Source organism: Rattus rattus, chromosome 3 (assembly GCF_011064425.1).
Source record: "Rattus rattus isolate New Zealand chromosome 3, Rrattus_CSIRO_v1, whole genome shotgun sequence".
Classification (NCBI taxonomy): domain Eukaryota; kingdom Metazoa; phylum Chordata; class Mammalia; order Rodentia; family Muridae; genus Rattus; species Rattus rattus.
The window spans coordinates 57,247,808-57,259,979 of NC_046156.1; positions in this window are offsets into that span (position 1 = coordinate 57,247,808).

The window sequence follows — 12,172 nt, forward strand, 5'->3', positions numbered from 1 at the left end:
GCTTTGTGTTGAAGAAAATTCAAGATTATTTCTTGTAGCTATTTTGAGGCTATCACTGATTATTGTCAAGTGTATTTAGGAGAAAGGTCTTAGATTCAGCAGAGCCAGCAAGAACAGACCTTGCAATCTTATTGTAGAAAGCCCCAAAGGGTTCAGTGAGGGTTGGTTCCTGTTACTTAGTCAATATTAAGGAGTTAGACTAGAAATATAGTCCATTGATAGATTGAGCGGTTGCCTAGCAAGCACAAGGCCCTGGCTTCAAGCCACAGTCCTGAAAAATTAAGGAGTTATATTTCATCTGAGGGGAGCAGTGTCTGAGGCAGACGCCTTGCCTTTTCTCTAGCTTCCTGCTTCCCCTTCAGCCCCACACCCCAGACACAGACTCCTGGGAGCCCACCCACAGGCTTACCAGTGTGTAATTTTATGTTTGCCATTCTCACTAAGGCAGAATACACTGGAGCACAGATGAAATCTCTGGTCAGCTGACTCCAAGTTCAGGGCTACCCCATTAGGGTAACTGACCACAGCTCTCTTTCCTACCAGAGTGGGGATACTGCTCTGGAAAACAGCAGCCAGGCAACTCTGACCAAGTCGTTAGAGATGGTCGTTGTGGCACATGACGTGGTCAGCCAAGCTGTCACAGAGAGCTGGCAGACATAGCTGGCGTGTGTGGGTGCACAGTCTGAGGCGTGGGGGGACTAGCAGGCTTGTTCCTTCTGAGGACTGTAGGAAAAGGATCTGTCCCATGGGCAAATGCTTCTCTCCTTACCCTGGAGGCGGTCTCCCCTTCCTGTTTACACACTGTCCTCTTTGCACACATGTCAGGATGCTTCTCCTTGTTGTAAAGTGTACCTGCCATATTTGCTTATTACCCATGCTGAAGACCTCACTGAAACATCCTTACTTCTGCAGCGAGTCTTTCTCCAAGGAAGGTCATGTTCTGAGTTCCTGAGGAGGGAGGTGTTGTCAAGACTTCAATACGTCATTTTGGGGGCTGGAGAGATGGCTCAGTGGTTAAGAGCACTGACTGCTCTTCCAGAGGTCCTGAGTTCAATTCCCAGTAACCACATGGCGGCTCACAACCATCTGTAGTGGGGATCCACTGCCCTCTTCTGGTGTGTCTGAAGACAGCAACAGTGTATCAAATACATGAAATAAATAAATAAATCTTAAAAAAAAAAGTCATTTTGGAGGGTACCGAAATGGTTTTGTTCCTTCTTAAGTTGTATGTTGAAATGAGATCATTTTTGCTTGAACACTTTCTCAGAATTGAAGGTTGAACCCACAGCCTTGTATGCACTAGAAAAGTGCTCTAACCGCTGAGCACACCCATGAGACCCCATATGCTGAAATCTGAACCCTCGGGGTAATGGGAGGTGTTGGGGGTGATTTAGGATCAGATCAAGGCCTTGATATAAGGAGCCCTGGAGACCACTCTCACTGCCTCCTCTCTCTGCCACATGAAGAAACTATCCCAAAATAGTCTCCCATCAGACCTCCATCACAATGGCACCTCAGTCTTGGACTTCCAGCCCAAGACTGGAACTCTGGGAAACAAACGTTGTTTAAGCTGCCTGGGATGTGGTTATGGCAGCCTAAGGGGACAACTCCATTGCCTCAGTCTCTCGGGACACCTTCTTTCCTCAGCAGAATCTAAGGGCTATGGCGAGAGGCTGGATAGGCTCTGGGTATTCAAAACCACAGCTTTGGAGAGCTGCTCACCTGCAGGAGGGACAGCCAGAGCAGTGAACAGTGACCTGTTGCTGTCACTCAAAGGAGAGCTAGTGTTACCTGACCTATTGACAGGATCGGCCCTGGATCTTCCTAGTCAATGGAAGATGTGTAGGCACAACATGTGCTCCTCATAGGACCTGGTCTCCCCAGTGATGCCACCCGTGGTTATGAAAAACACCTTTCGTGCCGAAGCCACTGAGATTTAAGAGTTGTTTGTTCTTGGCCTTGATGCATTCTTGAATGTCACAACCTTCTCAAATAGGAAAAAAATGCTTTAACTAATAAATGTAGTTCTGTGGCTGCCCCTCTGAGGTAAAACCTCACTAGGAGGCTGTGCTTCAAGAAAAAGAATATACATGTGCAAGTGTGTAGTGGACACAAGGGTAAATGACACGTGACTCAAAGTATAATGTATGGATCTATGACAGGACTAGACAAGCAAAATAATTACCTTTGCAATCTTAGAACAGGGGAGGGCTAAACACAGCTCAAAATCCAGAATCCAAGACCACAGGGCAGTGGTTCTCAACCAGTGGGTCGATATTCTGCATATCAGATATTTACATTACGATTCATCACAGTAGCAAAATTACAGTTATGAAGAAGCTACAAAATAATTTTATGAGGGGTTGGGGATTTAGCTCAGTGGTAGAGTGCTTGCCTAGCTAGTGCAAAGCCCTGGGTTCGGTCCTCAGCTCTGAAAAAGAGAAAAAGAGAAAAAAGAAAAAAAAATAATTTTATGGTTGGGGTCACCACAACAGGAGGAACTGTATTACAGGGGTCTCAGCATCAGGAAGGTTGAGAGTGCTGTAGACAGTGATGCATTGCGTAAAAACAAAACGTAACCCAGGAGAATTAGCAAGAAAAAGACCTTAGGCTGGGGTATAGCTGGCGGGCTGAATGACCTAAAGTCTCTTTACTTTGCCACATTGTGCTGACTTCTTATGCTGCTCCAGCCTCAGCTCTCTTATATCCTCCTCCTGATAATGTCTGGTCTAACCTCAGCCCTCTTATTTGCTACCGCCATTGTGTCAGCAGCAGACACAACTCTGAAACTCCAAACACGTGGGCACTGGTACTGACTCACTTGCTGGTATTTTGTTGTTTTTAATTTTTTTTTAACTGTCTTGTGACCATCCTAAGAAGGCATTTGGCCTCCCAGGTGGCTGGTTACTTCCATCTCGTTTACTGACAGCGAAGCACAGGGCACTGGTGGAACACAGACGACCCATCTCAGCCGAGTCCGTCTTGAGCATAAAGTGGCCATTGTTTCAAGTTAATACTTTCAGTGGTGGCTTGTTGTAGATTTATAACTGGCACCGGTTGTAGGTTAGTGCGGTCCTGCGTCTGTCTACCTCAGGGCTCGGGCTGCCCAGGGAGGCTGGATGCGGGAGGTTTGACCACGCTTACCCCACACTGCCACCGTGTCCAGCTGTGGGAAGCCTCAGAATGTCACTCCGGGGAGTGGGAAGTGCTGTCTGTGGCACAGGACACAGCCTGAGCCAGCTCAGGGGTCCCCAGACCTGCAAGGAGGCCAGGGCCATTGGGTTCTCAGGTTCTTGGGCATCCAGGCACCACTGGGATGCCACGGAAGAGCTAAGAACGGAATGGGGGCCTTCAGGGCTGGATCTAGCCCTAGGCTGAGGGGAAAGAGGGGGAGCTACTGCTGGGAGGCTTTCTTTGGGAGATTAAATGACAGCTCTGTAGGAGAAGGTCTTCTCTGTGGCTCCCCATGGTGGATTCGGATGAAAAGAGACAGCCTGTGTTTTTAAGGCATTTATTGTTATAGCAGAAAGTGGATGAGTAAAACCGTACCTCACTTCTCAAGAGTGGGCCTGAGATTAAATACCTTTTGCAGGGAGGAGTGTCTGGGAAGGAAAGTTCAAAGGCCTCCAGGCCTTTAGATACCTCATTACAATAGAAATCTGTCTTGAGCCTGCGTGATCTGTGGTCTGTCCTCTACCTGTGGAGGGACTTGGGGTGTTGCCCTTACATAACTGATGGACACAAATCTATAGAGGGTTGCGAACTAGTGACCAACCTGGTTTCCTGGGAGTCAGGTGGAAACTTACCGTCCCTTCAGGGTCTCTGGGGTTCAAGCCTCCTCAACCAGGAACCAGGGTACCTTTCATTGTCCCACAGCTTGTGACACAGGAAAAGAAAATGTCATTGATGCATTCAACAAAAAGAGAACCGAAGACAAAATGGCAGGTGGAGGAAGCTCTCATAGCTCATTCCGTGAGGGGGAGGGGTTGGTTCTCATGTAGAAGCTTCCTGTAGTTCCAGAGAAGACTGGCTGAAGAATACAAGTTCACTGTGTGTTTGAATGCATTCAAAATGTATGAAAACACAATCTCAGCCATAAGATTAATGCAAGTAAAGTTACGGGGATTTGAATGTCACAGACTGACCAGACTGGCTAGCTAGTAATGTTACAGGGAGACAGGCATTTTCACACACTGACGGTGGACTGTAGCCAACAGGACAATTTGGTAATACCAGTGACAATGACAAACACATGGGTAGTTTACTCTAGTCTCATTCTAAAAGTGTATCCTTCAAACAGACCAAGAAACCAAAGGCCCAAAGGGTTTCCCTTCCACATTTCCAGTACCAAGAATCTGACGGCAACTTAAACCTTGCGAAGGAGAGAGAGGTGAGCAAGTCATCTGGACTATAGAATGCTATGCAAATATGAAAACGGATAAGGAAGCTGGCGTGTACAAGATGGAAAGCTAGTCAAGATATTAGTGAATGAGGCCAATTGCAGAGGGACACACACTTGTGTCTGTCCCACACTTCTTCAAGGCACTGGTGAGATTTAGGTTTGCTCGTCAATGCTCACTCCCTTCTTTCCCATCCTTCCGACTCCATAAGAAGCCCACTCATGGCCATTCATGCTGTTAACCTTTTCTGAATTCTCCTTGCTCTTCCCATGCACATCCTGACTCCTACCTGTCATGTGCTTGGAATAATTCACCATCCCTTATAATATTCCCTTATGTCCCTTATGGACAAGAATCAGCTTGATTCGTCTTTGTAAATGAGGTAAACAGTGTAGTAGCAGGCAAGCTCAGAGCTTGGTGCCTAGAAAACTCTCAGGAGGAGAAAACAAAAATGGCAGCAGACCACAGGCTCTTGCCACAGAGCTCTGAGGAGTCTGAGACAGGTGGAGGCTCTGAAGGGGGACATCACAGTGGAAAAGGAGTCCACAGAACATGCAATAGCTCCAGAACAACCATGACGATGACAATGACGACGATGACGACGATGACAACAACAACAACAACAAGGCAAGTCTTAAAAGTGGACTCATGAACTTGGAAGGAAAAATGGCAGAACAGAGTTGCACATGGCAGAGAATGTCATTTTTATACCCTTCAGTGTTGGGTCTTTGTGCTTTGCAAGCACAAAGGTAGTACCTGATGATCTGTGGGGCTATGGACACCCATGTCAGGGAGATGTGCAGCACCTTGAGCTCCCAAAGAACACATTATTACTGAGTAGAACCAGTTTGCTGACCTGTCAGCACATGGGTTATGCATAGTGGCCTGCACCAAGGACAGGTGTGTAGCGGCCTGGATGTCATTACTGAGTAGGGCCAGTCCTAGGCCCACTGGGGCAACCTTAACATGGAACCGCCTGCATGTTTGCAGCCTGTACTGCTTTCTGTTCTGGGAGTCAGAGAGTGCAGTGCTGTTTGTTCACAGGCTATAAGCACAAAGGTCCACCCTGGTGAGGATTGGGATGGTAGACATCAAGGGCAAGGAAGTGTGAGGCAGCCAGAAGCTCACACAGAACCTTTGCCCAGAATTCCGGCCTAGCTGCAAATCCCCGTGACTCTGGGCAACAGCAGGATGTCTGTCGAGTCTCCGCAATTGTCTAGTATTGATGGTGCTTTAGAAACCAGAAACCTTGAACAACTCATTGCAATAAATATTTGCATATAAACCCGTCAGGGCCAAAGAACATACACATTGCAGTTTGCAATGCCACCACTACAAACGAATATGCAACAGGTTTCTGGGAAGGATGGAGGCAGTGTGTGGTGGAGCGTGGAGAGAGGTGGAGCTCGAGAAGCCACAATGGTGAGGGGAGTGACAGAAGGCCGCAGAGGACCAAGGAACATGTTGATGCTGGGTAGGACCAATAGGGTGACATGTAGCAGCCTAAAGCTTGCAGAAATGATGACTGCAGACTGACAGTGGAGAAAGAGGGACAATCCCTATCCCCCTGTCCCCAAAGTAATGGCCTAGACAGAAAGCCTAGGCAGAAATTGAAGAGAGTTCTTAAATATTATGCTAAGGATGCTGAAGTGCTGAAGTGAAGCTCTCCATGACTGATCGCTTCAGCAGGACTCAGTTTTCTTTAAGGGGCTGGCCGCTGGAATTTTGACCATGCTCCAGTAAGTATATGGGCAACCCAAATTGAACTCCTTCCTCCTTCCTCTTCCTCCCTCCCTCCCTTCCTTTCTTCTTCTCCTCTTCTTTCTCTTCCTCTTCCTCCTCCTCCTTTTCTATTTTGTGGGGAAGGACACAAAGGTTGGGGGGGTGAGCCTGGGTAGACTGGAAAGTTATTGTGATCAGGGTTCATGATGTGAAATTCACGAATAAAAATATTATGGAAAATGTCTTAGGGTTTTACTGTTGTGAAGAGACACCATGACCACGGCAACTCTTGTGAAGGAAAGCATTTAACTGGGTCTGGCTTAGGTTCAAAGGTTTAGCCATTATCATGCAGAAGCATGGTGTGCAGGCAGACGTGGTGCTGGAGAAGGAGCTGAGAGTTCTACATCTTGGTCCACAGGCAGCAGAAGGCAGGCTTGAGCTTATGAGACCTCAAAGCCTACCCACTGGTCACCATTTCAGCCAACAAAGCCACACCTCCTAATAGTACTACTTCCTGTGGGCTACAAGGGCCATTTTCTTTCAAACCATCACAAAAGGAGGAGGAGGGAGGAGGGGAGGAGGAGGAGGAGGAGGAGGAAGGAGGAGGAAAGGGAGGAAGGATGGAAGAAAGAAAGAAAAAAAGAAACAAATGAAAGAAAGAAAGAAAGAAAGAAAGAAAGAAAGAAAGAAAGAAAGAAAGAAAGAAAGAAAACAGAAAAGAAAAACTGTCAGCACATGGTAAATCTTTAGGTCTTCTCACAGTCTAACTCAATGTCCTGCCTGCTCTGTGAATCAATGCTGGTTTATTGAAAATGTTGGTGCCTTGAAGGAATATGGGACATATAGTAGGGAGGAAACTGACTTGCATCCAGAGATGAAAGTTAGATGGATTCAGAAGTATCAGCCCAATGCACTCAGAGCATGTGTCCTAATGACAAAAGAAGTGTCCTACTCTAGGACAGCCTCCCATGACTAGCAGTATTCCCACTTGCCAGTGTACAGTCTTACAGATGGGTGACAAAGGACATAGCTACCCACTCTAAGTAGATAATGACAAGTGTAACTCAATGGTTGTGGAAAGACCCTTGTGCGTTGAAATCCACAAACATCTTGACTGAGGGAGTCCTACTATGTGTCATAGATTCCCGCGTACTTATCCCACTTAACATTCCCAACAAGTCTTGGGGTTGGGGAGATCACCCACCTTACAAACATGAAATTTGAGCATAGACTGATCATTAATCAGTGGATCACTGGGGTGCCAAGCACCTCTGGATGTTGCTGAATTTCCCTAGTCGCTGCTGTCAGAGGCTTCAATGAAATGAAGAAATAGCTTAAACACAGAGTCCTAAGTCAGCTAGACTGAAGGGTAAGAGCTGTCCAACTAGGAGACAGAGGGAAGCAAGGGGAGAGGGAAGAATGGAGGGGAGGAAGGGAGGTTATCATGGCAGCTTGCAAGCTTTCTACAGGATCAGAAGTGTAGACAGAGCCACAAGCTCTCTCATTCTCCCCTGTATGGATGTTGTCATCTTGGGTATACATAAACACTCTTGACTTTGTCTCCTCTGTTCTCTTTCCTGATGGCTGTCGCAGCTGATTCTGAACCCCTGTTTGTTTCTCTCCTGTCTCCTCCCTATCATGTCTCATAGCCTGAGTCAGCTGAACATGGATGCTTACAGGGCGAAGCAAGTCAATCTGTGTCTGCTGTAGACTCACACATCACCATGTTGATCAGGGCACATCTTAGTTGTTTCTTCTACAGTATTGGGGATCGAATCCAGGGCCTTATACATGCAACATGAGCCCTCTTTCATTGAGCTAATCCTTGCCCAACATATTCTAGTTAAATCTTAATCTTGTGTGTCAGAGGACAGACAAGATGTCATGTTGCCCATTCTTTTTATGAACTCATAATGTTTTGAGGTTGGCCTTGAACTCCTGTTACCATTTCCTGAGTGCATGTCCATCTTGGTTAAATCTGAATTTTAAGAAATAATTAAATTGAGCATGTTTCTAGCCCTTTGGAGAATGAAAGGAGTTGGTTTTAAAAAAAAAGTTTCCTGACCTGATTAACCTTTGGACCCTTTGGCAATTTGGCAAAAGTTGGACCTAAAAAGTGAAAGAATAGACCATAAGAGACTTAGGAAATGACATTCTTTCTGGGATGGCTTTCGTTCTCCATGACAAGTTCTTCTACTTTGTTGCTGCCTCTGCCGATTCCTTAGTTAACACTGAAACCAGTGTTTTGGGGTTTCTAACATGAACTGACTGTTAGAAGCTCCCCAGGAACCATCCAGGCTTTCCACAGCACAGGAAGACTGGTGAGGCACCAGTTTCATGGTCTGAGTGCTGTGAGGTTCTCAGTTTCTCCTGTGTGAGACAATCACTGTTGTTCTATTCTGGTGTTAAGAGTAAGTCCTTTAATACATATTTATTACATTTGTCAGTCCCTCTAGTGAGCCCTGACTAATACAAATTGTCCTAACTTTTTAGTAAATCAACATTTTTTTAAATGAATTATCTAATTTACAGTTTGGAGTTCTTTTAAATTTGTCATCACCACCACATCATCATCATTGTGTGTGTGTGTGTGTGTGTGTGTGTGTGTTCATAAAGGAGAAAAAAGTGTCAAATTCCTGGGAGCTGAGCTGCCAGATGTGGTGGTTGGAAACTAAACTTGGGTCCTCTAAAAAAGCAGCAAGTTAAGATGGCTCTTAACCACTTGGATTTTAAATTTGCATCTAAACTCTTATGTTAACGTCTTTGCTCTCCAAGTATTCAGAAGTGGAGCTTAGGGGAAGTGATTGAGTTGTGCAGGGTCTGACCTCATGGATAGATTACTCCATTTGTAGATTTATAAATATGTATGGGTTATGGACAGTTAGTGTAAACTTTAGATGATGGGCCTAGTTGAAGGTAGGAGGTTCTTGACTCCCTCTCTCTGTCCTCTCCCACATATCCTCCATCTCCATTCCCAGCCACTACAAGGTCAGCAGCTTGGTCCCACCATGCTCCTTGCCATAACTATCAGCCTCTCCCTCAGCCCACGAACAACAGAGCCAGTGACCACACGCTGTAGCCATGAGTCCAAGCCCATCTTTCCTCCTTCAAGTTGTTTATCTCAGGTATCTAGTCACAGTGGTGGAAAGCTGGCTTACTAATACATCCGATCACAGTAAGCTACAACTTACCACTGCACGACAAAAACAGTTGTGTAACTAACTCTTTGTTTTGTTTTGTTTTTTTTCTGGTCCAACACTTGTTAGCTATAACTATGAGTAATGATGTCTGAATGCAATTCTATAAAGTTCTATTCCGCCTAAGTCTCATTTCAAAACTGGCACGATGGAGGACCTTCACAGATAGACGAACAGGTATCAACAAAGCCTCTGCATGTGCTTGGCTCCTGCTAGAACTAGGAAACTCATTCAAGCTCAAAACACTTGAATTCCCATAGGCATAGATGCAAGATTCGTGCGGTAACACATGGTTATAATCTCAGCACTCAGGAGGCTGAGGCAGGAGGATGAAGAGTTTGAGGGCAGCCTTGACTGCATAGCAAAACACTATCTTAAAACAAACAAGAAGAGAGAAAAGCTCTCATGAGAGAAAAGCTAAGTCTTTCTTTCCTTCTTAGTAAGAAGTCATCATATTGGGGACAACTAATAAACATTAACCTGTTTTCAAGTTTCTGGGTCTGAGGACACGCTTTCTATTGTTTCATTCCAGGTTGGTCACACACTGTAAGCACTGTCATTGGCACACAGTCTGCATCTTTCTTCCTTCTGGTCACAAGGTACCCCACATACCCTGAGTTAAAACGAGGTCCCCACTGAACAAACAAAGAGATCGAGGTCCCTAAGAAATGGTGGAGTCATTTGTAGTAAGGGGCTGGGGTGACTGTTTTAGAAGCCTGTCAGGAAGTAGGTGCCCAGGCTGATTAAGCTAAGCAAACAAACTAATGAACTGGTGGGAAAACACAAGGCTGAAACCACGGTTTCAGGTGACTACAGTATTTGTCACTCTCTGGAATTACAGGCTTTGAGCAATTTCTTGTTTTCCCTCATAGCTATGGCTGATGACCTCTGAGGCCCTTGTAAATCATTCTCTTACCCCAACAATAAAGCTCATAGATTATTTCTTGCTTTGCCATTCATGAACTCCAGGAAAACAGACTGCAAAACCAATTCAACCACTGTCATCTCCCTGTGCAGTGGCCACACTTTGCTGAGAGTGGCCATTTGACCCAGAGAGAGTATTGCCCTGGAGCTCCTGTTGCTAGGAATTAAAGAAAGAGGCTAACAGGCTTGACAAAGGAGCCCCAGCCAAAGATTTAGAAGGTCATTGGCAGGACACAGAGGCTGCGTGATGATTGGTAGGTTTCACCTCTAACACTAGTGTGGTTTTGTTGACCTTGAAGATGCCCTTTCAGTCTCCTCTGCTTCAGTTTCTTCATTTGCAAGGTTGCTCTAGTGAAGAGCTTTGTACATATTTATTTGATTCTAAAGATTTGTCTTTTAGTTTGACGTGTGTATACACATGTGCATGTGTGTGTATACTCTTTTGTGATAAATAGATAGATAAATAGATAGATAGATAGATAATAGATAGATAGATAGATAGATAGATAGATAGATAGATAGATAGATAGATAGATAGATAGAATCTGGAGCTCACACTTGCAATAGACTGGCTTGCAAGTAAGCCCAAGGAATCTCCTGTCTCTGCCCTGTCCTCCAGCAGTAGGGATACAGGTTTGTTTCACTGTGCTCATCTGGATGGGGCTGGGGATCCAAGTCAGGTCCTCATGCACACCCACTCTAGCCAGTGCCACTTTTCTATATAACCCCCATTCTGCTTCCTAATACAATGGCCTGTTTTATAGTTTGGAAGGCAGGGTTTACTGGCTGATTAGAGCTTTCAAAGCAGAAGTCATATACAATTGTGTGACTCACCCTCTGAGGTTGAAGAGTCAGCTGGCTGTCAGGCAACACTTTCATTTTCTAGAGTTTGATTTGAACACCCAGGTCCTACAGCATTTAAGGGATCTACAGCTGAGTCTTCAAGCTCAGAGCCCTGGGAAGATTTGGGCCCATGGCTCAGGATTTCCTTCATCTGAGCCTTTGCTGCCTCTGTGCTTGGAGCTGTCTTTCCCACTTCTTTCCTCAACACTAACCCTTGTTCAGGCCACAGAAGCCACAATGGTTTTCTCAATCCCGCTCCCTCATGCCCCTAGCTGGGGTAGGGTTGGCAACCTCTTCTCCTTCCATAAGCACCCATTTAGGACACATGCTGAGTTGTAAGACATTGTTTTGTAGTGTGGCCTATGCCTAAGTGTCTCTCTTTCTTGAGGCCTGACATTGTCTCTGACATTCTGTTCCTCAGTGCAATCATGAACACTCACCATATCTGTTCTTCTTGGGTGTTCAATAGGTTTGTGGTGGCACTGTGACAAATTGTTCTGATCCCTTTTCAGAAATGAAGGAGTCCACTTAACAGCTTCCATTGCAAGAGCAAGACTCTGGCTGTCAGCCTATTACACAATTTCCTTAAAGACCATCCCTTGACCAAGGTCATGTTCCCTTCCTTGGGCAACCTAAGATCTTTGTTGGCTGATAAAAATCCAGACAAGTCCCTTCAACTTGATTCCCCTCTACAGGCCACCTCAGCTTCAGGGGTTTCTGGGAAATTGGCTAGGGCCTTCATCAAGGCTGTATTGTGTCTGTGGATCCTAAGAGCAACCCCATAAGCCGTACATGCTATGTGCCATGCACCGTTAACACTCAACACAAAGCAGTGAGCAGAACCAAGATCATTTTCACACCAAGTCCCCCTCCAGGGAATTCACTGGGAAATGTGTTCAGATGGACAGCGGGACTTAGGACTAGTGGACACTGGGGTTAAGACTGTGATGAAGGTGATACGACTGAATGCCGGTCAGCTGCTTGAGGTCTTGTTAAATGTCCACTCGTGAGGCTCTGTTGTGCAACAGAGCAGCATCTGGAGAACACATTAACTGAAAATTAGACCAAGGAGAAGTGTTGGTGGGT